The 27,651-nt window shown below is 37.7% G+C and overlaps 1 protein-coding gene and 1 pseudogene across 6 annotated transcripts in view; both read left to right on the top strand.

Moving 5' to 3' along the window:
- Window positions 1-27,651, top strand: part of FARS2 (phenylalanyl-tRNA synthetase 2, mitochondrial) — a 470,289-nt gene that overhangs the window by 44,902 nt on the left and 397,736 nt on the right. The window lies entirely within an intron of this gene.
- LOC120607688 (ubiquitin carboxyl-terminal hydrolase isozyme L1-like) lies at window positions 7,024-10,125 on the top strand (annotated as a pseudogene).

Raw genomic sequence — 27,651 nt, 5'->3', positions numbered from 1 at the left:
CGTCTACTAGGTTAGTCTAGGCTCAAGGCGATGGTGGTCGACATGCCCTGCTTCTTAACCTGTCTGTGGTAAAGGACCACAATTTTTTATTTCTAATCTGTTGTTGATAGATATGTTTATAAATAATAAGCATTTATAAATCACAAGAAACACGAATTTTCAGAGGAATATGGCAGCAATGCCAAATCATTCCAAAAGTATTTATGTTCTTAACTCTGCTTTCTGTTCTTACTTTTCCATAGGCTGGCATCAGGCACTCGTCTGAGGACCACCCTTTTGAGTAGCTCCAACTGAGACTACGGCTCAATATCTAATGCTGCAATGAGCATTTTCTATGCACGGAGCAGTGGTGCATTGTTCACATTCCGTTCCAGACACTGTGCCATGCATGAGATAAATAGTGGGACATGAAACAAACGGAGCCTCTGTTTTCTCAGATTTTATAATCTAGTTGTTTTAGGGGAGAAGTGGATGAATTTGAGGCATATTTTGCAGGTGGTCTCCTTGGGACTTACTGGTGGATTGGATGTGGAAGATTTAAGGGGAAGGAGGACTCCAGGCTGACTGTCAGGGATGGGAGTTATCTTTTAGACTTGGCTAGAATATGTGAATTTTGTTTTAGTCTTGAGCTTTTATGTTTCAGAGAGATGATATGCTAATTTCTTAAAAGTGAAATGATTTACATCCTGATGCAGATTTGAAATGAATTTCCAGGGAAGAAATCTGGATGTCTGGGAATAGAACCTTTTAAATTTATATCCTTTTGTACCTTTTGAATTTTGTATTCTTTTTGTATATTACTTATCCAATAAAATGTATTTAAAAATAACTTTCTTATGATAACCAAAATGATAAAATACCTGTGGATAAACTTAAAATAAGAAATGTAGAAGACATAGATGATAAAAACTTTAAAACTCTGAGGGCTGTGGTAGAAGAGTTAAGGAAATGGAAAAAGGAGTTTAGAAAAGAAAACTTAATAGTGAAAGGGATCAATTCTCTATAAATTAATCTGTAAAATCAATGTCTTCTCAATTTAAAGAGCAATAGGATTTTTGTATTGTTCAGGGAGTGACTTGGCAAAATGATACAGAATTCATCTGGAAAAATAAAAATGTGAGAATAACTTGGAAAATTTTAAAAAGATAAGTAATGAGAGGCAACTAGACTTATTAGATGTTAAAGTACATTATGAAGCTATAGTTATTGAAACATTGGAACTGAAAATTTAAACTTCCTGCTACAGAAGAAGAAATAGGCAAACAGATCAATGGAACTAAATAATGTCCAGAAGTAAACTTAACTGGACCTGAAGTTAGATTATAATATGGTTTTTAAATCACTGTAGAAAATAGATTTTTCCCGTAATTTGAATGTTTAGGGAAACAAGGTTAAACAAAATGCATTATCCCTCTTTCACTCATTATACCCAGATAAATTTCAAATTTATCAAAAATTTAAGCATAAAAACAGGAAAAATAAAACCGTGAGAAAACATGAGTAGATTTATTAAGAGTTGTGGAATGGTGAAGACCTTTCTCTAAGCAGTATGTGAATTTAAAAAAAAAAAAAATCATAAAGCAATGATTGGTTTTATTATATAAAATTTGAGGTTTTTTCTTTAAGAAAAAGAGAAACTTCCATATAAAGGTAGTCAAAAAATCAACCACAGTCTGGCAACATATATGACCAAGAGACAGCTGCCAATAACAATCTCTATTGTAAAAGAATTTGGATATGTATATAATGGAAAAACTTATCAATCCAGTAGTTTTTTTTTTTTTTTTGGTATGTGTAAATTGATAATTTAAGAAAAAAATATACAAATGCTACCAAAGAAGCAAATGAAAATGTGGAGCCTTATTGATAATTAATAAAAAGTATGTCAGTGAGACATTATTTTTGGCCGATTTGGCAAAAAAATTTTTTAAGTGCTTATGAGTGTTTGGGCAAAGAGAAACTCTCTACTAAAACATAAGATCCACAGACTATCAAAATAGAATGCATGTGCCTTTCCTCCCAGAAATTCCACCATTGAAAAGTTACCCTTCATCTATACTTAGATTTTCTAAGATATGTAGGCATGATTGCTTATTTCAGTGTCATTTTTCATAGCAAAAACCTGGGAACAGAGCATCTTAGTGAGACACTGTTTAAATAAGTCCCAGCACACACAAATGATAGCATGATTTTGTAACTGTCCAAAGAATGTGCTGACAGGGTAAGAATTCCAGTGCTTGTTGTTATTAAATGAAAAGCAAGATGTGGTATATGACTCTGTTTGTGGGAAGAATCAAAAAGAATGTTTTATAGATAGATTAAATAAATGCTACAGTGGTCCCCCCCACCCCTTCATAAAAGGACCACAGGAAACTGTTAACTGTTATAGGAAAAGTGAGAAAAGTGACTAAGATGGAGTTTGAGTTGTGTGTTATTGTGTGTGTGTTATTATTGTTCCTCATTTTAACTCAGCAGGGGTTCTGAATATGAGTTTACAAAGTCTTTTTTCCCTTCCTTTCTTCTCCTCTCTTCTTCCTTCCTTCCTTCCTTCCTTCCTTCCTTCCTTCCTTCCTTCCTTCCTTCCTTCCTTCCTTCCTTCCTTCCTTCCTTCCTTCCTTCCTTCCTTCCTTCTTCCTTCCTTCCTTCCTTCCTGCCCTCCTTCCTGCCCTCTGCCCTCCTGCCCTCCTGCCCTCCTTCCTTCCTTCCTTCCTTCCTTCCTTCTCTATAATATACACACATCTACACAACCCCCAATAAGTGTTACTTAGAAAAAAATTTCTACAAAATTTTCTTTATTTGTAGATTGGGTATTGGACTCAGGTCAACTGAATTTACTTATCCTGTCCTCTTTAGAATATGAAACTCTGTTAAGATTGAGAACTTTTCAGTTTGTGGCTGTGGTGGATTAATGAGCTAAGAAGAGGACCATGAGCCTTTTTTTAAGCACGGAGGACAGGTGAGAACCTAAAAGTTTGTAAGTGATGGCAACAAGGGGCTCATGATGGATCTACCTGTCAAAAATGAGACAAAAAGCCAACCAGAGACTGCCTTCTTTCACAACTGTAGTGCATTTTTAATCCATGTTGATATAATATATCCATTGTAGCCCCATGTAAACTGTGGGGGAGGGGAAAATTTCTCCTCTTTTCCCTCTTAGTTTTTCTGGCTGGTGTACTCAAATTGACATGAAGTAGATTAGCAGGAGAAAACAACCAAATTTAGTTTTGTATGTACATACCGGGGTTCTATAAAAATAAGAGACTGAAGGACAAATCTCAGCTGAGGCTTTTTGCCATCTTGAGCTAAGGAAAAAGGGGCATAGTGGTTTGGATTTACTAAGGCAGTTCACAGGTAGATGAAAAAAAGCAAACATTTGATAAAGTAATTCTTGCCCGGCCACCCAGAAACGATGAGACACTGAGGGGAGTCCAACAAACAGACTTTGCTAGGTGCCTCCCTGTCTACCACATTTATTTGATATTATAATTATCTATGATGGTAGCTCCCTTCCCGGAGCAGGTCCTCTATCTAAATTCTTTTACGCAGTTAGGGTGAAAATTAAAGGTTCTTCCTGAGTCTTCCGTTTTTTAAAAATAATTTGCTTTAAATAATCAATATTCCAAAGAGGCATAGTTTGGGGAGCTGAACTCTGTTCCCACTCATGAATTTACCCACTGTAGATTTGTTTGGAGGATAAAAGTTAGTTTAACAACTTTCCATGCATCATAGGATCTTGTGAATGTTTATGGGCTTTGTGTGGTACACATATATTCATCCATAAAATAAATTTAGGTACATATAGCTCTTTGACTTTGAATGAGTTTTTTAGGTGTGTCCCATGTCTGAAACTTAATGATAATTTAGAAACAAGCAAATAACTTGGGACCATCTTCTGGAAGCAATTCAGATTATGAATGAAGCTGTAATCCTTCTGAATGCTCCTTTAATTCAAAAGGATGGCAGTTTCATTCATAGTATTCATTTATCCCCACGAAATTAAAGTATAAAAATTTCAATAAGAATTTCTTCGGGCTTTGCTTGCTATTAATCTATACTAAGTCTCATAGCTTACTTTTGTGTAGTTTTTCTTTTGTATGTTTCAGAAGACTTTTTATACTTTTTTTATGCTTCGTAACAGCTCTGGGAAGTAGACTGGGAATTGTCTTTATTATCTGAGGACTTACTTTTTGACATTTGAGGACAGTATTGCCAACCTAGAAAATAAGTTAACAGTAGTATAAAATATTAGAGCAGGAAAAACCAAGGTAATATCAAAACTTCAAAATTTAGCTCATTTTTATAGCTTCTGTGAATGCGATCTTTGAGTAGGGTTTTGAAAAGTAGGGTTATTCCCAGGATGTGCTATAAAGTGTGGGCCTTTTTCTTTTTGTTCCCTGTTCTGGGCTATTATTCCCTAAGTAGCCGTTTCTCAGATTTTCAAGACTACAGTGCCAGGTATTGATTTATCAATTTTAAGAGATCTAACTTGGACTCAAAAAATTGAGTGCCTAATATGCGCAAGTGCTATAAGTGTTGGAGAGAGCAGTATTAAACAGCGAAGTCATAGTCCCTTTCCTGAGGAGCTTCTGTCTGGTGCTTCTTGTTGGGAGTGTGTGGTCACCAAAGAGAAAATGTCACTGCTGCCATAGACATTAAGGGAAATGCACATGGCCAAAGAGCACGTAGACATGGCCTCTAACCCAATCTATGGGGGAGTGTGAGTGAGTATGTGTGTGTGTGTGAATTTGGAAGGAGTGCACACAAAGCAAATTTATCAGCAAAATACAGATAGCCAATACCCTAAAAACAAACCTTAGCGTTATTCACATAGATAATGGTTTATTAAATGATCATCTGAACTTGTTGTTGGATTTCATCCTCCTCTTGTCTGGGAGGGATATGCCAGACAAATCCCTTTGCCAAAATATGCACAAAGCCCTTCACCCAGGTCCTAGGTTGCCTGTCTGCTGAGAGCTGCAATCCGGATTCAACCTTTTTAGCTATGCTAAAAAGAGAGACTGACATTAGCTAGTTCTGGTTACCCAGATACTTTCTAAATTACTGGTAGTAATATACTTTGCTTTTGTGACTTAATTGGTATGGGGTATGCTGGGGCATTGGGAATTGTAAAGCTTTCCACATCTCAATGTGTAGTAAAATTTGGGAACCTTCAAGCCAATTTATGAAGGCCTTATTATTTTGTTGAGGAATATAGATTTTATCCATAGAGACACTTTGGTACTGAGGGTCACTGAAGGATTTTTAACCAGTAGAGTAACTTGATCAGACCTGTAAATTTGGAAGATCTTGCTGGTTGTTTGGGGAAAATGAATTGGGAGGCTAAGATTGAAGGCAGTGAAACCAGTTAAGGGGCCCTGTAGATAAAGGTGGCCTGATGAGGGGAAAGAGGTAGAGATGAAAAGAGGTAGATGGATCTCTGAGATAGTTCTGAAACAGATTTAGCAGAACTTGTGATGGATTGGATGGGATGTGTAGGGTGGAGGAGAGTGACCAGTTTGCTTAGGTGGGTGAGAGTAGGGAGAGGAGGGATGGTATGGGGGAAGGGATGTGTTGTTTTCATTTTTCAGCTGGTCACCAGCCTTGATGGTTTCTCCTTCCAGGAAATAGCTGAGGAGGTCCAGGGTATATTTTGTTCCTCCTCAGTCTGTATGTTTTTTCTCTAAGGATTAATCATCTTATATATTCATTTGCATAAGAGATCTGCTTGAGGGGAATTCTCCCCACACTTGTGATCCATGGAAATCCCAGTGGCTCAGGGCTTCGTGGCATCTAAATAGCTTTTGCTCCCTTTTATTCAAGAAGGAGAAATAGATGGAGAATACAGATTGCATTACTCATTTCATTTCATTATAATTGAATTGAAAATTTATATTTTATCTGAAAAGTCTTTAGAGAATGTGTGAGGCAGATTTTATATAGCAATCTGGAATTTTTTGAGAAAGAAGTACAATCTATGTATCAAAATTTCAGTTGTGCTCTATTTTGAGAAAATCCAGTATACAAAAATCTTAAATGACATAGCTGGCAAATTCTGGGTGGAAGTACTTGGTCGATGATGATTTTGCTAATGGGTTCTTGGCTTTGTGAAAAGATATGCTTTAGGAATCTTTCGTAATGTAAGATTTCTACGTTTGTTGAAATGACTTGGATTCAGGAATAATCTTTTGGAATAAGGAACGGCCTACCTGGGTCTTATATAATCAACTAATATTGTTATGAGAATCTTAGACAAACATCAATAAAGAATAAGACCCCTTCCCCCCACATAATGCTAGATAATGTAAGACAAGGAAAATCTTCCTTTACATATGTGCTGTCTGACCTTTCCCAATTACTGTAGCTTTTGTGTAAAGTTGTCCCATCCCTTTCCTTGCATGCCATGCCTGTGTAGTGAAATCCACCCCTGTGTGTTACATTTTGGTCTGTTGACATGAATGTGATTCTGATGTCCTAAATTATATTTAATGAAATTCACTATAGATTTATCTAGGTAAATGAATAAGTTTTGAAGCCAGAAATCATAGAGGTAGATGGGAAATTTATTTGATGGTGAGAAAAAGGAGCAATTATCAAAACACAATCTGAAAAGAAGAACCAGTGAACAACCTGAAAAATAGTTAAGACCTGAGCATTAAGTATATGCAGGGAAATAATTTCTCTCCCTATCTTCAAAGAAAGAATAATATACCAGCAATAAAACATGTATTTCACAAAGCATTGAGATCTATTGTTGGCAACATAATATTTTGAAAAACATTTGTTTTATTTCTAAAGAGATTGATTTTTGGAGAAGATGGGAACAGAGGGCACCAGAATACCTAACACATTTATGATAGGCTGGTTATAGATGCATGTTCAGAGGCAAATGTCCATGATAAAAGACCATATAGGAAACTGCTTTATTTAAATGAAGTCATTTCCCTCCTGCCACCTTGCATGACATCAACAAATGAGTCGTGGATGAGAAATAAAGCAGCATATAATGCTGGTGTTCACGGTGTTCACTCTGTTATCTTGCTAGGGCTTCATTATGGAGAGGGTTGCTGGTGGCTATCCAGATATTTAACTGGCAGTCTTAACTGACTAATGGAGTTATATTCATGTGGGCTGATGTCTGGTTTTAGACATTATTTATAAAGAAAAGATCATTGTAATCAAAACAGCTAGAGAGATTTTTAAATATCAGAAGTACTGCTCAAGATTCATCTAGGTGAGTGGCACTGTAGGAGGGATTAGCTACTTCTCTAAACACTTGCATGTGCTGAGTGTATTTTTCCTGAGTGTAAGTAGTACTTTCAGATAGTATCTTGTAAGCAAAACCCTTGAAATAAACAGATTTTTGAAGGTTCGAATATTATAAACAGGACTATAAAACTACCAAAACAAGACATTAATAAACCAAAAAATTTAATGGGACATGTGAAGAGTTTGGAAGTCCACAGTCTTGTCTTTACAATAAGAAAATAAGGTCAATTATTAAATTGAAAATCAACAACTCTTAGGTACATCAGAGAACTGAGGTCACAGGATAAACTGCTGCCCTGGCCTATAAAATGGAGAGATAAGTAGATACGAAGAATCAAATCATAGTTTGTCAGAAGCAGAAGTCTAGGAATAGGAAACCACTTTCTCCCACTCCTCCCCACCAGGGCTGGTAAGAACAGTCAAACTGTAAGAGGTGATTTGCCGGAGGCTTGGTATACACAAGCTTGAGAGTTAAAAACTCCCAGGGCCCGGTATTGGGTTAAGGGGGTGTTCATGCTTTTGTGAATTTTACTTCCAGAAATCTCACAAGAGTCTCAGAAAAATCCTCTTTTGTTTCTGGCAGTGGGAGGGGAAAAGTAACCATTTCAATATATATCCAGAGCATTCCATTCTCCTTAACAAAAGCCTGTCCTTAAATAATTTCACTAAAGCGGAACAGACTTGGGTTTTACCAGAGCCTAACTGACGTGGGGGATGGGAAATACTCAATTCAGCTTCCTTTAGACTTTTGGTCTCACCTAAGGGAGAAAAAGCTGAGACACACTTGTGAAAGTCACAGTTTAGGGACACAGGCTCACTAAAAGACAGAGACCTAATCATAGTACTGTAGAGGGCTCCCTTTCCTCCAATACCATAGCACCACATCAGTCAGCCTCCTGGATAATAACAAGCCATTACAGCTAAAAGAACTTCAAGACTTAGACCCTATTTAAGGGAAAGTCACAGGCAACAGAGACAACATAAACAAGGACACTAGAGGAAATTTTAGTTTGCTGATACCACAACTATAACAAACAGTAAACATAGCCTACCTCCTAGCCAAATAAACTTAAAACCTTACACTAGAGGCCTATTTAACTTAATTCTTTTTACACAATATGTCTGACTTTCAACAGAAAATTCCAAGGCATGCTAAAAGGCAAACACAGTTTGAAGAAACAAATTAAGCATCAGGAACAGAGTCAGATACGGTAGAAATTTTTGAATTATAAGACTGGCCATTTAAAATATAATTAATGTGCTAAAGGCTATAATAGAAAAGGTGGACAAAATGCAAGAACAGATGGGTTCAAGGAGAGGAATGGAAACTCTGGAAAGTTTATGTTAGAAATCAAAAATACTTAAACAAATGAAGAATGCCTTTTGGCTTATCAGTAGACTGAACTGGGCCAAGGAAACAGTCCATGAGTTTGCAGATACACCAATAGAAATTTCCCAAACTGAAAAGCAAAGGGATAAAAGAATGAAGAATACTAGAACAGAATATCTAAGTACTGCCAATTACAAAAGTTGTAATATACAGGTAATAGGAATACCAAAAGGAGAAGAAACAGAAAGAAGAAGAAATATTTGAAATATTCTCATAGTGGCTGAGAATTTTGATGACACACATCAAATTGAAAATCCAGGAAGCTCTGAGAACACTATGCAGGCAAATTCCAAAAAATCTACACATGGACATATCATTAGAACCGCAGAAAATCAAAGACAAAGAGAAACTCTTGAAGAAAGCCAGAGAAAATAAACACCTTACCTGTAGTCACAGGATAGGAATTATACCAGATATTTCTTCAGAAACCATATAAGCAAGAAAAACAAACAAAATTAACCTAGAGTTTTGTATTCAGCAAAATTACCCCTCAAAACTGCAAGAGAAATAAAGACTTTCTCAAGACAAAAATTGAGGGACTATATCACCAGTAGATCATCCTGGCAAGAAATGTTAAAAGTTCTTTAGAGAGAAGGAAAATGATACAGTTTAGAAATATCTACATAAAGAAAGGAAGTGGTTTCTTCTCTGGGTTGTGGTTTCTACATCAGTTCGAGAAGATGCAGCTCAAACTGATGGAATTTAACCCCAAGATCCTGAACAAAATGCTAGCCCAGCAGGGGGTTGCCAGCCTGTGGCTTTTCGTGGACTTGCTGGGGCTGGAGGAAGAGGCTTGTTCCCAGCAGCTACCTGCACGCTGCTGCTGCTGTTTTCCCTCATGGCCCAGCATGAGAATTTCAGGAAAAAACAGATTGAGGAACTGGAAGGGTGAGAAGTCAATCTTCAAGTATACTTCATGAAGCAGACCATTGGGAACTCTTGTGGTGTCATTGGACTTATACACCCAATGACCAATAATAAAGACAAAGGGAACTTGAGGATGGGTCAGTCCTAAAACAGCTTCTTTCTGAAACAAAGTGCCCTGAAGACAGCAAAATGCTTTGAAAAGAATGAGGCCTTTCAGGCAGCCCATGACACCATAGCGCATGAAAACCAATGTCAAGTAGGTGACAAACTGAATTTTCATTTTATTCTGTTTAGCAACGTGGATGGCTGCCTTATGAACTTGATGGATGAATACCAGTTCAGAGGACTTGCTGCTGCAGTATGCTGCCAAGGTCTGCAGACTTTCACTGAGCATAAGCAAGGGAACTCTGCTTTTCTACTGTGGCTCTCTGTAAGGCAGCCTAATGCCCTATGGGAAGAACTACTGTGGATTATCCCCCAGCTGTGTTTGGTGTATTTCTTGCTATGACCTTATAAGCAGCCATTATTAGGGAATTTTAAGCAGTGGTGTGAGTCCCTGGCTGGGTCTTGGGTTTTTAGTCCTCTTACCCAGGAAGCTGATTTTTGGTGACAAGGGACTTCGACCATAGTTAGCTTTTTTTTTTTTTTTTTTTTTTTTTGTCTATTTTAGTTTTTTCTTCTGCTTTTCCCCCCCTATTCTTCTTTTAAATTTTCTCATTTTTATTCATTCTTTTACTTAATTTTGTCCTCATTCTTATTTTTCTTTATTCTACCATTTTTGTTGTCTTAATTTTTATTTTTTGTGTCTTTTTATTTGTTTTATTCTTCAAATTATTTTTCTTGTGATTTTATTTTTTTGTCTTTTTTCTTTTCCCTGTTTCTTTTGCTAATTTTTTTTCTTTACTATTTTTTATTGTAATTTTTTTTAGTTAGTGCTGTTAGAGTAGTTAGTAGGTCACTTAACGGCCATCTCTGCTGATGAGGAGACCCATATTGACAATTATTGGCTCCTCAAGATCCTTGTCCAGAGCAGCTTCTCCAAGGTGATGTTGCCTGGGTATATTATGACTGGGACAGAGGTGGCTCTGACGGTAATTAACAATAGTCGGTAGAGTTTTCCAGCTTCTAGAGACAACTCTTTGAAATCTGAAGCTTGGAGGCCTTAAGTAAACTAATATAGTGAAACTATTTGAGGTGATCTAGACATAGGAAACACTCTATCTGGTCATGGTACATGTTAGTGGAGGAGAGATGTCCCAGTACCTGCAAGACCATGGCCACATGAATGAGAAAGAGGCTTGTGGTAAATTCTGCCTTATATTGTCTGTTGTGTAGTACTGCCACCAGAGACCCAAAGCTAGAGAACTTTTTGGTGTTGACCTTAATGTCAATGTTGCAGACATTGGCTTTAGGAATGAGTTCATCATTATAAGATGAATACCTTCTGTGGCAGTCGCTCTCCCCCTTCCTAGTTGGTACTTTTGCCCAGAACTCTTTCAGAGCCATAACTATGATGGCTCCTTGGTAGATATGTGGAGACTTGGAGTCATGCTTTTTTTATGATGGTCTCTTGATTCTTGCCTTTTAGAGAGATGAATTCAGAATGTACTATGTTTCTAAATGTCCATAGAGAGTGAAAACTTGCTTAAAAAATTTCAGATTCTCAGCCACAGTGAGAAGGGCATTTTAGAGGAAATCATGAGAGCCATGGATAAACATGGGCCCTGGAAAGGAATTGAAACCTTACATCTAGCCACTCCTTGACTATCAGGACCTTTGGCAGACTGAGTCTATGCTGTGTGTGGGCTACAAGTGGGAAGAGAGTGACAACTCATTGATGGGCCTGAAGCATGATGAAGTAATGACCACCCATTGGCTTCAGGGCTGCAAGCATCCCAACTGGAGGAGTACACCATCACCATGAATTCCCTGCTTACAGCTAATCCCACCCACAACTGCAGTCCTTTCCCATCCCATGAGATACAGCCTGGTCTCTGTCAACCCAAATAGCACAGTACTACCATTCCCACCTTTACTTGGTTTTCTAATACAGAAAGTCAGTGGCATGAGGACCAGGAAAAGCGATTGGCTTAGAGACGAAGACTACTACCCAAGCACAGCACCGCCACCATGGCTCTCTGGTCTCCCCAGGCACCATTAATAGCAACAATGGCAGTGGAGCCTCAGGCAGACCCATCTTCCTTCAGCTGTATGTGCATGGTCTGGCCAGCTCAGAGGACTTTGTCCAGTGGAGGATATAGTACAAACTGCTGTGGGTTTCTTTCCATAGGTTTAAATTAAGAAGCTTTCTGACACCTCCATGGCATTCAAAAACATGGCCAAAACAGCTATGAACCTTAAGTGAATGGGATTGCCAAGAGCCCCTGTGAAAAACAGGAAAGGCTGGCCTTCTACTCATACCTGGTGAAACTTCAGAGACTGAACTATTTTTGTGGAGCATTTCTCCCCTTTCTTGCTCTTCCTTTCTTGTCTTCTGTGTTCGTGGGGAGGACAGTTGGTTCCATAGAAATACACACAATAAAAAAAATTTACTGTCTTCTGAGTTGCTTAATGATGGACTATGGGAGGTGATTGCTAATTTGAATAGTTCACATATATGCTTGTCTTAGAGACTCTAAAATTGTCACTTCCTTGAGCAGATAGTGTAAAATGATATTAACACCAACAAATAATAATAGCATTTACTGTTGTCCAGAGACTTTAACATTCCAATTCATTTTAGCCACAAATACCCATTTAGCAGATTAGTAAATGAATGCTGAGGGAAGTTAGGTAGCTTGTTGACATCCACGGAGCTGGTGAGTGGCAGAGTTTGTGTCCTAAGCTTGCCCTCGTAATCTGGTGCTCTGCGGTCTGTGGTCTGTAGTGTCTTTTTTTTTTTTTTTTTGGTATCCTTTTAAGATTGGTTATACTGTGTTTCTTATATGGATAATTCAGTCATATGAGAGATGAGACAACCAACCACTTTTCAGAGCTCCTGTGATTTAATTTGTCTTCAGTCCCCTAAGTTCTTCTCTGCACAAGCAGGACAACTCTACTTCAAAATTATGGAAGAAAAATAAAGCTTTCCAGAATGCTGGAAGCACTAAGGGCATATGAAACCCTATTTAGCATAAGGGATAGTGCCTTATAGCCCCTTCAGTATGGAAATTGGTCTCTCCAATATTATTACAGCTTTTGGAGTAGTCTAATCCAGATCTAAACCAGAGGGCAGTGGCTAGAGCAGGGTGGTCTCCTGCTTCTGTCCTGTCTCTTGTTAGAATCCTTACAAGTGAGCCAGTGTGGAGTGATGACTTCATGTTGAACATCTGTTGTATATTTGAAATTTACTTGTTCAGTTGGAAGAGCCCCTTTTTGTAGCCCAATTATCTTCTGTTAATGTACAAACAAACTTATCTAAATAGTTCATATTTTGATTCCTGAGGGGATATTAGGAGCTGGATATGAATATAAGATGTATAGGGAGTATTTGTCAAACTAATGTATTTTGTGGGTAGCTACTATGTGCTTGCATAGTATAAGAGCCAGAAAGGTGAGTAAAGTATACTTGTCTCCAAAGAGCAAACACTAGTTGGAGATTCTTTCACAAGTATTTATTATGTGCCTAGTGCCAAGCGAGTAATAAAGCTTCTCTTTACTTTAAGTTGTTGAATGGTGCAGATGAGTATAGAGGATGGGCACTTAATACAGCCTGAGGAGGATGAGGTTAGGCTGGTGGAAAGTAGAAGGAAGGTGAGGCTTTCTAAAAGAAGTGATGATTGACTGGTGGATGGGTGGGAGTTAGCTGGCTGAGGAAGGAAGAGGGCAGGACAGGCCTTTAAAGATCTGGGCCTGAGAAGGATAACAAAATGTACATTTTAGGGGTATATTTCAGCAATGAGCTGTATGTGTGGAGAAAACAGCACTCCTTTTACCTGGAAAAGTAGGGCCAAGGAAATAAATTCCCAGCTGTTGGGGGCCAGCAGAGGCAGACAGCATGCTTCACCCACTTTCTTGGGTGGCCTAGACCATAGACACTAATTGAGAAGATTTCAGGCGTACAAACTTAGTGCTTCCCAGAAGATGTTCTAATGCCATATGATAGGTTCTGAGGTCAAATTGGTTCAGAAAATACAAATATCCATTGTGAATCTTTAGAGAGGGTAAAGTCCACTCTTTCCCAGAAGGTTTGAGAAGCTTTTTCACCTAAATGTTTTGAGAAACTAGTGCTCAACAGTACATGCTGAGAAATGCCATGTCAGCACTCAAGTGGCATGGATGCTACCTGGCTGGTCTCATAGGTCTTCTTCCTGAAGACTTGCTGTTCTCCCAGATCAACATAGCTAGAGGCAGGCTGGAGGACAGCAGCTTCAGATGCATTAATGATGGGAAAATCTACAAATAGAGAGTGAAAGCCATTAACCCGCTGGCTGTTCTGCAGTTTAACCCACTGCTCCTCTTTTCTGTACGGGGTGTTGTAAGCCCTTCATCTCTCCAAAGTGCCAACTTTATGCTATGGCTGGAGAGCATTTGCGCCTTCCTTCTCTCACTTCTTTGCATTCTTTTGATGACCTCTAAGGCAGTACAGAGACTGGCATGGATATTAAAGTCAAGAGCCATTTTTATAGATGGAATGGTAGTTGAAAGTAAAAATTCTTGCTAGGATAGGAGAGATTGGGAAATTAATTGATTTTAGTCCCTTGAAACTTGAGAAAATCGGGTTTTTCAAGAGTTCTGGTTTCCAGTGTCAAAAGAACCTTGTCAAATTTTTTTTTTAGTGAAAGCTAACGTAAGAGTCATCTCATCTGTATTGGAAATGTCAGAGTTATGGGTGAGGGCTGGTCTTTCAGAGAGGATCTAAACTATTCTTGGGTCCCAGAGAGAGGGAGAGTAATAGATTTCTCCTGATTTCATAGAGCATCTGTTCTTGGGTCACCGCTATAAAATGACCATTGCCTCAGGTATTCTCTGGACATCAGTATTAATTTCAGTAAGCTGTGCGATTTATATTTTTCATGATGCTCATGTTATTTTAAAGTCCTGTATTAAAGAAGGTCTTGACATGTAGGATCATGCATTGGGCTCAATGTGTTTTTGCAGTTTGTAGAAGTCACCTTTAAGGTGGGGAGGACCTGGACATAAGAAGAGGGAAGAACACAGTGTGAGTAGAGATGGAGTGGGAGTGTCAGAGTGTTGGAGTTTGGCATTCTTGTGCATGTTTATCTTTCTGTCATGAATACTGGCCCCTGTGCATTGATGGAGACAAGGTAAGGGCAGTTCAAGATTGGTGGGCTGAGAGCATAGTATAGAGAGCAAAATTTTTTACTAAGCTTTGTTATATCTACTTAATAGCCATTAGGTAGATGTATTCTGTGTTTACTTAAGAATTATTTCTTCATCCACATAGAAATCCGTCATATAAAGTACTTAATTTTAATAGTTATCCTGTCTCTGAAATAAACTTGGTTGGCCATTGCAACGTCCAGCTACCACCTTCCCCCTTTCCTCTCTTGTCCCCTAAATCCTTCACATGCAGCGACTTATCCTTGGGAAGTCATTAGAGATGTGCTGTAGGAAGTACTGTAGCATTTTCCTGGAATCATTAATAAAGTATAATTAGACACTGGCTCAACTGCTTAAAGATGTGAATTATGGCACAAAAAATAGAGCTATTAAAAATATGTGATATGAAGGAAAGTAAATGTCTTGCATTATTTTCAAATAATTGTTGGAATTGAAGCCTTATGGTTTTGGTGTGTATCATATGTGAAATAAAAAAATCAGTAATTTATTATTTTTAAAAGTGTCAATTAAGGTTGAAGAAAATAGAGAGCTTTGTTGACTTGAATGAGTGATAATTCACAGCTCTATTTCTGGCTTGCAATTTGAGGGGATGATGGTAGTGGAATGTGTCTTTATTTTCGGAAGGTACCTATGAGAAAAAGTACAATATGTTCAGAAGGCAAGAAAGTCTCAGAATCCTACTTTCTTTACCCTTTCTCCAGAATGGGCTAATAAATTACCATTCGTGGATTTCTTCTTTATCTTTTTCCCTCTTTTTGCAGATGATGTCACAAAGTTCTGCAAACTCCCTCTTTGATAAAATATGAGCTATTTAGAACTATTTAATGTACTACTCCTGAGCTGCTGGCTCACGTCTCTCTGCACAGGGATCAGCTGCCATGGCAGATCCACTTAAGTATAGTGTGCTTTGGACTTTTGCCCTCTCAGACTATCCCGAGGCATAGGGGCCAGAGATAACAGGATGGGACCTGAACTTTTACCAGAGACTCCTTGATGAGGCCACTGAGAGTTCTGGAAGGTCCTTTGATTGAAAATTTCATGGTAGAGTTTTGGCATATTCCCTAGGTTGAGATGCAACCTTTTTGGCATAGACCTTCTTCTTAAATATGACTAGCACAGTTCCTAGCACAGTGCTCAAGAAATAGCATTTTTTCTCTTTACCCTTCACGGGAGTTATAAAGAACTACAGGGCAATTTCAGAAGAGAGCCCAGTAAGTACAGCTGAGGTGGATTAGTAATGTTCTGTGGATGAAGCTGATTTGAGCCAAGAATTTAAGAATAGGTTCATTCATTCATTCACCAGATGCTCTAGCTTACCTGGTCTGGTTCAGGTACTACTACAGAATGAGAGTAGTGACCGAAAACAAACACAAGGTTTGCAATCGGGGGAGCTATACAAATGTTCATTAAATAATATAAATTTACATGGAAAGCAACCTAAATGTCTAATAGGAAAGTGGTGAAATAAATTATAACATGTTCTTTTGGTTTAATATAATGTAGTCATTGAAATTGTTTCAAAGAGTTGTAAAATGATTGCAGTAACATTGGGTGTTTAAAAATAGGGCTATCAAAGTATAGAGTATAATCCATAAAAACAAATGCATGTTTGCCTATGCATAGGAAAGTTATATAGCACATTGAACATAACCTCCTTGGTGATAAGGTTATGAAGCAAAGAGCATGTTCTCATTAAACAGTACTGGTTTTGCCAGGTAGCAAGTAGATTTGTTTTTCCATCGTATGACATCGTATAACTATAGTTAGATGCCTTACATGCTTTAATTGAGGAACTAAAGCTTTAACATGCATTCTTTCTCTGTCCATTGTTTCATTTTGTTTTTGATGGGGTGGGGAAGTAAGCTAAATGTCACTGAGGACTCTTCTTGTTGAGTGGGAGAAGGGTGGTTCTGGTGAAAGCCCTCATCCTGTGTGGCTCCTAGGGTTGTGACTTATGGCACTGATTCCCTCTCAGTATTTGCCCAAGAAGGATTCTTCTTCCTCTGTCTGCTGTTTGTTCTGGTTGGTTTGATTTTTGTCTAGTATTTTTGAAATTTCATGTCTGTATTATTCTTCATCTGACTAAGCTCCTACATTATTAATCAAAATCTGGATTGTTGTGGATTATCTCTCCTATTTTATAAGTGATAGGTCCCATCTTTTAAAATATTTACCAAAAATGATATTTTGTTTTGAAGCTTTTCTTTTGCAAGTTAGTGTAGTGTTATTTCTTTTATCAGCTTAAGACATCAATAATTCTGTTTCTAGGTGGGCTTTTTATTTTTGTTTTTTAAAGCATCTGTGCATTTTTGAGGTGAAAATTAAAAGTATTTATTGTGGAGGTACTGCTATAACCGTAAGGATAGAATATAGCATATAGCCTGTCATAAGATATAAAAATTCTATAAATTTTCCCTCTGTTCTGTAATACTTTTTCCTCTCAAGAAGGTTTTTCTTTCTTTATGTTCTGTTACTTATTTTAAACACTCGCTGAGTCATTTAAACTGATATAGTTCTGATGGACAGGATAACGTTGCATGCAGCCTGTCTTTCATGGCGTCTTGGACTTACCCTAGTTATCACAATAGAGATACCAAGAGATACCTTATGAAGATAGGGCTATTTTCCCATTATGATTTAAGAGATGCTTAAAAGATTCTTGCTGCTTTTCTTACAACCAAAATTACACAAGTAGTGAGTTATGCTTTTCTAATAGACTTTTTTCATTATGAGTTTCTGTTATGTTATGAATATCTAGGATTGAAAGTTGTTGTCATCCAGAATCTTAACCAGCCACCCAGGAAGACAGAACAGAATGATCAGGTTGGTGAAGGGCTCATTACCGCTGGGCCTTTGGGAAGAGCTGGCAGGAAGCTGGTCTCACCAAGGACTTTCAGCAGCTGACCCTGGTTCCGTAGTGACAGCAGCTCTTATTGTACAGGGCTGTAAAATTATGCAGAAAGGAACGAGGATAGTGCATGTACATTTTACCTGCTTAAAACAAGTTGGCAGTTTACTTCTGGGGTTTATTCTCTATACCAATTAATTTATAATTGATTCCACTTTGTCAATCACTGCTTTTTTCAGTGATAATTGCAGGGAAGAGACCATGATTTTCTAAGTGTTGCAGTTTCTTTCTGCTATTATGTGAAACTGGATCCTCTCAACCATCTTCCCTTCCTTTTCTCAGTTCTGCTGCTTGTTTTTTGAACATGTCAGTGAAGGAGCATTTGAACCATTTTGCTGAAACGAATTTCCATTTACCAACGCATGAAGAATACACATTCTGGAACCCAAAAGAAGTATATGATAAACTATGTAGAAACATAGTTTTTGAGAAATTGTAGCTGTTTATCCTAACAGTGTGACGAAATGGTGAAATCTAGCCTTTTAAGGATTGACTTGCAGCCCTTGAGATGTCATCCCTCTTCGAAAAAAATGCGTACTAAAGGTGCCTTGTTCAGTTGAAGGAGAGTCAGGCAGGCTTTCTGTCAAGAACAGAACACATATTTTTTTGTCACCTCCCTGCCTCCTTAGATTGTTGAGAGACATGCCATCTTGTAGCAGGAAGGAATTTGTTAGCAAACACTGACAAACATCTGTTTCCTTGTACTTCTATTTAGCGCACAGGTGCAGATCTTGAGAAATTTGAGATTTTATCAAATATGGCTTTCACTTTTAAAAATGTTCCTTCTAATTTTGGTCACTCTTTTTAGGTTAAAAAAGAATGTTTCTATGTTGCTTTGCTACTCCATAGATACAGGGCGTATTAATCCTTTTGGATATCTCATTCCCTTTTAAGCTGACTGCTTTTGTAGATGTTTCAAAAAAATTTTTTTTTCTGTGTCAAAGCGGGGAGAAATTGCTGACATACTGCGTGCCAGAACACTTGAAGCAAATCTCTTTCCACCTTGAATATCTCAGCTAAGGAAATTGCCAGAGTGATGCATTATTAATTTTTTGCTGCCCTACGCTAAGTGCACCTAATGGCTATACCAAATGCTGCCTCTTCTGCCATCCAGTCACAGGCAGAAACTGGCATGGTCCCAGCTGCTTTGCCTGCTGCCTTGTGCAGGGGCTGGTTTCAGCTGTGTGCAGCCTCCAAGCTTCATGAGTACAAGGATCAGTTGCTGAAGAGCAGGAGCCACAAGCATTTCTGGTGGTTTGTTGCAGGATGCATAAATCTTCCTATAGCTCAAGCAACAGGTTCCTAAAAAACAAATATCAGAAATATTTTGAATATATTTTCAGTCTAGGGATAAAAAAATTGTCTACATATTGTTTAAGAAGGTGCCACTAGTTTTGCTTAGTGATAAAATTTTTTCAATGAATATTTTTCTTATCAAGCACCTTAAGAAAGGATGAAATGGAAATGGCCAAATAATTTTGATATATGCGGTTTATGTGATGGATGAGTTAGTTACAAAACAATCATCACTCTATTAGTAAAATATCAAGAATTGTCAGTTTAAAGAAAAACCGTAAAAGTTTAATAAAATGTATAAAAACATTTTAAATGTCACAAATAGTAAAAGAAAATATAAAAGCATACATTTTAAAGCATTAATTGGCAGAGATGCCCAAAATTCACAATATTCAATATCAGGAGAAATTGTTGAGCTGTCTTCTTACCTATCGGGAACATTCACAGGTACAATGTTTTTGTATGGCTCTTTGCTTATATATATTTTACAATTTTAAATTATACATACACATTTTTTTTTGCCACGTCAGTTAGTCTATTTCCACTTTATATAACATGAGAAACTCCAAAGGAGGTTGATTCAGGATTGTTCAGTATGACATTATTTATTTCACGTGACCATTGACGGAAAGCTTACTCTGCCCTGTTCCCTCTGATGTGTAACTCACTAGATTCAGAGCTCATGCTTAGCTATGATGCAAGCCCAAGTTACTGTGAGGGTCACTGAAAGGACATTTCTTTTGCTGTGGACAGAATGATTACGGATTCTAGAGGAACACTTTTTAGTTTCTTTAATCAAATTATTAACATTGTGCATAGGGCTATCCTGACAGTTCTGCAGATGAAGCCTTAACCACATGGCTGTTGTCCCCAGGGCTCAAATGGCTGCATTATCTTCCTGGAGTTCCTTTTCTAGGACCAGCAGGGACTAGAGGTTGGCTGGGCCTGGGGCTGCTGAGGACACGTCCAGTTTCCTTCTTTTTTTTGCTTCTCTCCCACCTTTGTTAAAGCTTTGAGTTTCAGAAAAACAGTCTTGTCACTTCACTCCCTTTAGAAACCTGGGGCTGGAGCATATGGGCCACATGCTAGACTGCATTGTGCCCTCACAGCCACAGTGCTCTGGAATCATGTGTCTCCATGTGCAAGTGTCATCAGATGCTCAGAGTAGTGAGTGTGAGGAGCATACAATTGTGTGGATTGTTTTTTCAGGAGGCAGCATTTGGTATCAGTGACCTCATAGACCCATTGCATTAATTTACATATCAGCGTCTGTTGACTAACTCCTAATACTCTTCCATGAATTTGGCTAATTAGTGCAGCTAACCACTGTTACAGCTAAACCCAGTATTAAGGGCATTACCCACAGGAAATACTGAGGTTTGTAAAAACAATGGTAATGGCCAGTCAGCTGAGGCTGCTCACCAATGCAGCTGTTCCTTAGCCCTGATTTCTTATCCTGGAGTGGTAGCTCCGTTTGCACTCCAGTGAAATTATGTCTTTTTAAGAGTCAGCTGATGTAGCTCTTATCCCCACTCCCTGCCAAAAAAAGAGAGAAAAGAAAATAACAATTTCTTTACTATCTTTTACTTAGTAGGCACTATGATAATGCACATTTTTTTTCTGTTATTTAATCCAAAGTCTACATATTTTGTGAATGTGGTTGATGAACAGAAAAACACATAGAAAAGGTCACATTGTAGATTGTGAAGATTGCCCACAGGGTTTGCAGTGTACACCCTGTATCACTGCATGCTGCAGCTCTGAATTGACCTTTCCCTCTTTTTCTCCTTTCTTACCCTTTATCCTGGGAGTGACTAGGCCACAACCTGCCTCATTTGAGAATAGAAAGTTGGGATGAGGCACGTGGCTAAACCTGCACTGCCCCTTACCTTCTGTTGGTTCCCATTTTATGGGTTCTACTTGGCAATGTTGTTATCCTGGGCTTTATTGAAATAGCATACTGACTCCTGGTTTGTATATATCTGACTTTTAGTAGCATTTGGAGAAATTTTACTCCATTCAGAGATCAGGCAGTGATAGAAGAGCTCTGTTCCTAAATAATAGAAGAATCCTTGAAATTCATGCTACTCTTTGCACATTACCTTCAAATACTGAATTTAATAGATTTTAAAATATCTAAATCTGTACTTTTATTTTTGTTAATGTTAAATTGGACATTCATGTATACTAGATTCCAGTATAGACCAGCATCTTAGACCAGCCCTCCTCCCCCCAAATCATAAGAGAAGAAATTGGGAAGAGTCTACCTATCAGATTTTTAACAAAATTATGTAGGAAAATATTTTAATTTTAGCAGATTACTCAGTCTCCCTCCCTCACATCCTTCTCTCCAAATCTACTGTGGGGAAAGCTATTTGAGAACATGGTCTAGAGAATAATGAAGCAGTCTTGCTGCTCTGTTTTGAGCATGAAGGTAGGAGGCCCCCCTCTTCCTAATTTATACATTAGGATCTCTGAGTCAGTTTTTTCATTGGCAATGTCATGTTGTAAAAGATTAATAGCTTAAGATTCAGGAGACCCAGGTTCTCGCTGAGCTCTTCTCCAGAGTTCCTGTATGACTGTGGAGAACTGCCTTGTCCCTAAGCCAGTCCCTCTTGTGCATCGCACCTCTGAAATATACTACGTCTGCATCTTTTTATTAGTGTTAATTTTGTAATTTTGAAGTGTAACTGATGACTGTATTTTAGGTGTCTCGATGTCTCATATTTTATTCCTTTTGGCTTTCAAGATATGACATGAAGTTGTTAGGAGTCCTTTTGTGATAAGAATGACTTCTAAATCATTCTGCCTGTGAACACCTTTTCCACTGCAGCTCCATGGCCTAGAACTTAGTTCTGTGAACCTGAATGTTAACAATGGGGAAGTTGACATATTGCAGATGAACCCAGTTCTGTGCTAAAGAGCTCTTCTTTCCCCCAGTATGCTCCCAGACATTATATTATAAACCTTCACCAGACAACTTTTGTTGTGGATGGCAGCCACTCTTGGCCTTGACCTGAGGAAGTGCCCTTTCTCAGAAGTTAGAGGGAGGGAAACTTTCTAGTGCTACCTTCCTGGCTCTAGGGTCAGATCCACCTTTTCAAAATGCTTCTGCCTTATGTGGTGGGTAAATTCTGGAGTGGGTAGATTCTAGGGTGGGTGGATTTTGGTGTGACTGCTGTGTTTGAGTTACAGAGTGGCCTGATAATTTCCAACCTCTATTGTGAATATAGTTTCCAAAAAAATGTGTGGCTGCCAACCAACTCATAAACAAGGTGGTACTTTTGTTACTTGAAGTAGTCTGCTTGGCATAATATTTAAGTTTCTGTAGATACTGATTTCCAAAATTAGTCATGTGCTTTACCTTATTCAGTCTCTCACAACATTGGAGTGATGGTTCAAAATTATGAATGTGAGTGTAACCTAGAATGAATTCACCAGTATCTTAATTTACTATAATTGTCCTGCAGTGGTTGAGGTGCTTATGAGTTGTTTTCACTCATAAAATTTAGATACCAAATAAATACATACTCACCAATGCTCCAACTCTCCAGACATCAACTGGGTGCCACACAATTAAATTTAATTCTGTGCTAACTATCCAGAGCTAGCTCAGACCCCACAGGTAAAGGGCTGAGTTCCACCAGACTTTTCCAACTTCAGATGATAGTCACCACCCCTGGTTGCCACCTGTACTCACCAACCAGCTATAAATCTTTGGTTCCCATAACCCACTCCTTTGGTTCAAAAATTTGCTAGATTGGCTCATAGGACTCAGGAAAGTACTTTACTTACTGTTACTGGTATGTTATAATGGTACATCTCAGGAGCAGCTGAATGGAAGAGATGCACAGGGAGATGCGTGAGTAGGTTGTAGGGGTGAGGAATGGATCCTCTCAGGGCTTGTTACTCTCCCAACACCTGGATGTGTTCACCAATGTGAAAGTTCTCTGAACCCCATTGTTTAGGAATTTCGTAATGGAGATTTTGTTATGTAGGCATGATTACAACAAATATAGGGATATTATGGATTAGAAAAAATGTAGAAATGTGGCATCAAAGAAATTTCATGTTCATTAACAGGCCCCTTGGGATTATGCCTCCATGTTCTCCCAGGGATATGTTCCTTTATTCTATTCAGATGGGGTAGTTAGATTTGAGTAGTTAGAACATGCCAGTATTTGAATATGCTTTGTAACTTTTTAAAAGACTGTACAAATGTTAGTATTATTATAGGAGATATTAAGTTAGTACTTGTTGATTGATAATCTTATTCTAAATATTTCTTGGGCTGTTATTTATACTGGAATGAAGTTTTCAAGTTTATTCTTAGGTGGTCTTTGGATAAAAGATTTAATTTTCTTATTTCACTTGACTGAATTAATCATAGTCTTTTTCATTTAAATGCTGCCTTTTTCAAGGCGTATTTATTAGACTGATGAGTTTAGTTTTAAAGTGCTTTGTATGTAGGTACTCATAAGGAGAGATTAACCAGAACCATGTTTCATATATTTTGGGAGCATTCAGATGTCATGCTTCCCCCATGTGCAGACTTCCATGTTATACCTATTATACCTCTTAGGGTTCCCTAGCCACAGAGAAGGGCTCAAAACATAGTGTTCTCCTTGTGGCTGGAATTTCCTTTTATCTGAAACTGAAGGTTAACTTTACTGACATTCATCTCTATTTCATTTTGGAATATTAGGCCCAGTAGTAGAATAGCAAAGGTTAGATACAAGGAAGGACATATATAAGGGAGAACTGGGGATTAGCTGGCCTAGGACTCACATTAGTTGTTACTGGTTCATGGCAGGGTTAAGTCTAAACGAAGTGTGAGATCAATATTAACAGAATTGGACCATGAAACAGTATGGGGAATATTCCAAAATGGTCAAGGCATATTGTGGAAAACATTTCTGCTGCTTCTTAGGGCCTAGTACCACTCCTTTATAGTTTCTGGTCATACAGAGGGTATTACTCTGAACCCACTGTTCAACATCAACCATGCAATTTATGAGGATGTATGTATGAGGATAGATGCATGTTTTAGTGAAAATTATCTGCAATTTTTTTAGTCCTTATGTGCCAGTGACTTTAAATACTACATTATATCACTTAGTGATCATGGAAACTCTGTGAAATGGGTCTTCTTTATCCCTGTTTTTCACACCAGAAACTAAAATCCTGAGAGGTAACATGATTTACTCAGGCTTATGATTAGATTTGGAAAGTACTGAAGCCGGAATTCAAACCCAGGACTATGTCAGTATGATGACCTGTGACAGATACTGAGCACCTACTGCGTAGCAAGCACTGGGCCAGGCACTGGAAATGCAAAGAATTAGACTGCTTTCACTTCAAGGAAGATAATGCATCATCTTCATTGGAATGTTAAGGAGATTCCAAAGTGACTTAATTAAAAGCACTGCATAAATGCATAACATTATATTAGGTTGGCAGTGGTTTCCTGCCAATATATGAAGTGCCAAGAATCAATAGGAAGAAGTATATGGTTATAAAAAAGAAATGAGCAGAGCCATAGAAAGGCTAATTGAAAGCATAGAATGTTAAGAAACTTACAGTTTTATTTGTGTGAAGTTTGGAAGGTGCTACTCTAGCAGTTTCTGGCTGGTTTTGATGATTGGTGATATACCTAAAGTAGCTGAACTACTCAGATTAACTCAAGTTGCTTTATTTAAACCATGCTCTTTCAGAGAACCCTATTTTAATGCGTCTGAAGGTATACACCTGTTATGTTGGATAGAGGATGTTTTAGAGTCAGAGAAAATGAAGAAAGCAAGCGCACTATGACGTGGTTCCAACACTGTTTATTAGTATATTGCCCATGATACTGTGCTAGAGCAGTGAGTGACAATGTGTGAAGGGTAAGTAGGGGAAATGCTCATATTTGAAAAGATGATTAGAATCAAGACAAGGGGCAACCTGTATTAAAAACATAATGGCTTAGTATTAAGGAATATTTAAGAGCAGATGTTACAAATTTTGCTTTTATTTAGCAAAATGAATAATTCTCAGTTGACCCAGCTGTTAGGTTTATAGGCAAAATCAAGAATTCACACTAATATCGAGTTTCTTATATAACCTACTTGATTTTAATCCAAAATACTTTATTTTTGTATCAGTAACTTCTAAACTGTACCATTTTTGAATTATCTAGGCATTTTTCATCACCAAGTACATTTTTACTGTTTTTATGGAATTATGTCAGTGAAATTAGAGAAAACTAAAAGATGTGCTTGAGAGCAGTCAATATTTAAGTGATACTATGTATTTCGGTATTACTTGAAATAAGTGGGAAGGGGAGAGAAAGAAATTTGTGTGTAGAATTTACGCATTGTAAGCCATGCACTCTCCTAGATTATATATTTTTTCAATCTCATTTCATCGGCATAGCATTTATAACCAACCATTTTGATTTTTGCAGATGAGAAAATTGTGATTTTAAGAGTTAAGACAGAGTTGGAATTTGAACCCAGGACTTTTATTTTTCAAAAACCTTGTTTTTGCTGGTATATGCTGCTCTCTCTGGTTTGAAATGACTGAGTTGCAGTTATCAGCAAGATTATAAAACATGAAGTGGTAAAGCCGTAGTCTTGTTTTTGATTTTTTTATTTTGAGTACCATGATTACATTAAGTAGGTATTTTTCAAGATGGTCCTATAGTGAATCTAGAAAATGTGTAAGGAAAGTCCTATCTGGCTAGGCGTTGAGCTTTTTGTTTTGTTTTGTTTTGTTTTGTTTTTAAGGACGTATATAATCACCTAGAGCAGAGCAGAAGAGGGTGCCTTTCTTAATTGCTGGTCTCTGTTTGTAATTGAGTTTTAGAAGTTCTTTTTGGCAACTGTTACTTGTGAAACTCATTTGTACGTTGTGCTTCTCTTGTCTGACTGGCCTATTGATCGTTTGAGCAATCACTAGACAGGTATTAGACCAACAGCATACCACATAAGTGTCTGGGTTTTGACTTTGACCTCAAGCTTTGCTCATCTTATTTGTATGTATACCATCTGCTGTATCTTCCCTGTTGCTTTCTTGCTCTCCAGACTTGACTCATCATTGAATATTCAGGTGGAGCCTCACTTCTTCCATGAGTGCATTCCCAGTCATTCTCATATTTGCTGCTCTTCCTGTACCTCTGCAGGACTTATGACTGTCCTATAAATCGTATATGCTTTTATAATTGTATTTCTGTGTTTCACTGTGAATACCCTGGTGCTCCGTCTTCATATTATTAAAATTTTTGGTGTCATGAATGGTGAATTAAACACCAGTATTTTGCACAAAGTAGGACTTAAAAAAATCTTGTTATTTGGTGTAACTTTATCTTAGTCAAGCTCTCTGGCAGTATAGAGGTAACATGGTTTGATCATGTGTGGTATTCTTGGTGGGACTCAGTGGGGTTTGAAACTAGTGTATTCCATCTTGGGAGATCCATTTGGCCATGCGTGTTCAAATTTAAAATGCATAAGCCATTTGACATTGCAATTCAATTTTTAGGAGTTTATCCTAAAAATGCTAGTATGTGTATACAAACTTAAGTATACAAGGTGTTCTTTATAGATTTATTCATTTAAACAAATACTGGAAAATGTTTAAATATTCATCAATAGGAAATGGCTAAATGCATTGTGGGGCTTTCATGTGATGGAATACTCTGCACTATTTAAAAGAATGAGGTAGATCTCTCTGCTGTCCTGGACCTCTATGGAATACCATCAATGTAAATTCTTAACTGAGAAGAATAAGGTAAAGATGTTGTGCTGATATTTGTATTAAAATTAAGTTTGTCAGAGAGGAGTATGAGTGTACGTGTGTGTGTGTGTATGTGCACACATAAAACTGTGTAGCATAGTATACAAACATGTCTACAGGGAGGTACAGAAGTTGATGGAAGTTTACTTTTCACTGTTTGCCTTTTTATAACATTTGAATTTTGTTACCATATACATGATTTATCTATGAAAAATATTAGATTAATTTTTAAAAGTCTGATAGTACGAATTTAAAATTCTCAAATCAATTGACTTAGCAACGGTAGATGAGATAACGTGTGTAAAGAGCTTAGCAAAGTTCCAGATGTAATAATGAGTATTTGGTAAATTATATGAGTGGTGGTCATCGTGGAGATATAGTGGAGTAGTAAGGATGATGTCAGAACTTTACATAGAACAACCCCTGGTGGCAGAGAACAGTGAATGTTCCCTCTCCTATCTTACCCTAAACTGGGAGATCTGAATAATCTTGGAGAGGTGGTCTAAAGTGTGATGAAATAGTTTGTAGTTCTGATGATTTGGTTTAAAAATTATGAGATTTTCCTTGTTCTTGTCTATAATATTTCTCTATTTGTTTTTTATAACAAAATAATTGTGAAGTACTTAATGTCAGGAAAATAATTAAAAAACTAATGCATCTCCCCAGGGGAAAAGAAATTCAGCAAAATTTGCCGTGGCGACAGATGAGCCATGTTTATCTTTTGATGATGTGGAATCTTTGTCCATTGTCACCTAGCTCAGGTATATACAGGCCATATTTCAAGAAGCAAGGCTTTTTACCTATAAATTAAGGTTAGGATCTGATATTGTCTTTTGATGATTTCTAT

This window comes from Pteropus medius, unplaced genomic scaffold, assembly GCF_902729225.1.
Source record: "Pteropus medius unplaced genomic scaffold, Ma_sr-lr_union100, whole genome shotgun sequence".
NCBI classification, from domain to species: domain Eukaryota; kingdom Metazoa; phylum Chordata; class Mammalia; order Chiroptera; family Pteropodidae; genus Pteropus; species Pteropus medius.
This window is presented reverse-complemented; position numbering and strand designations above follow the sequence as displayed.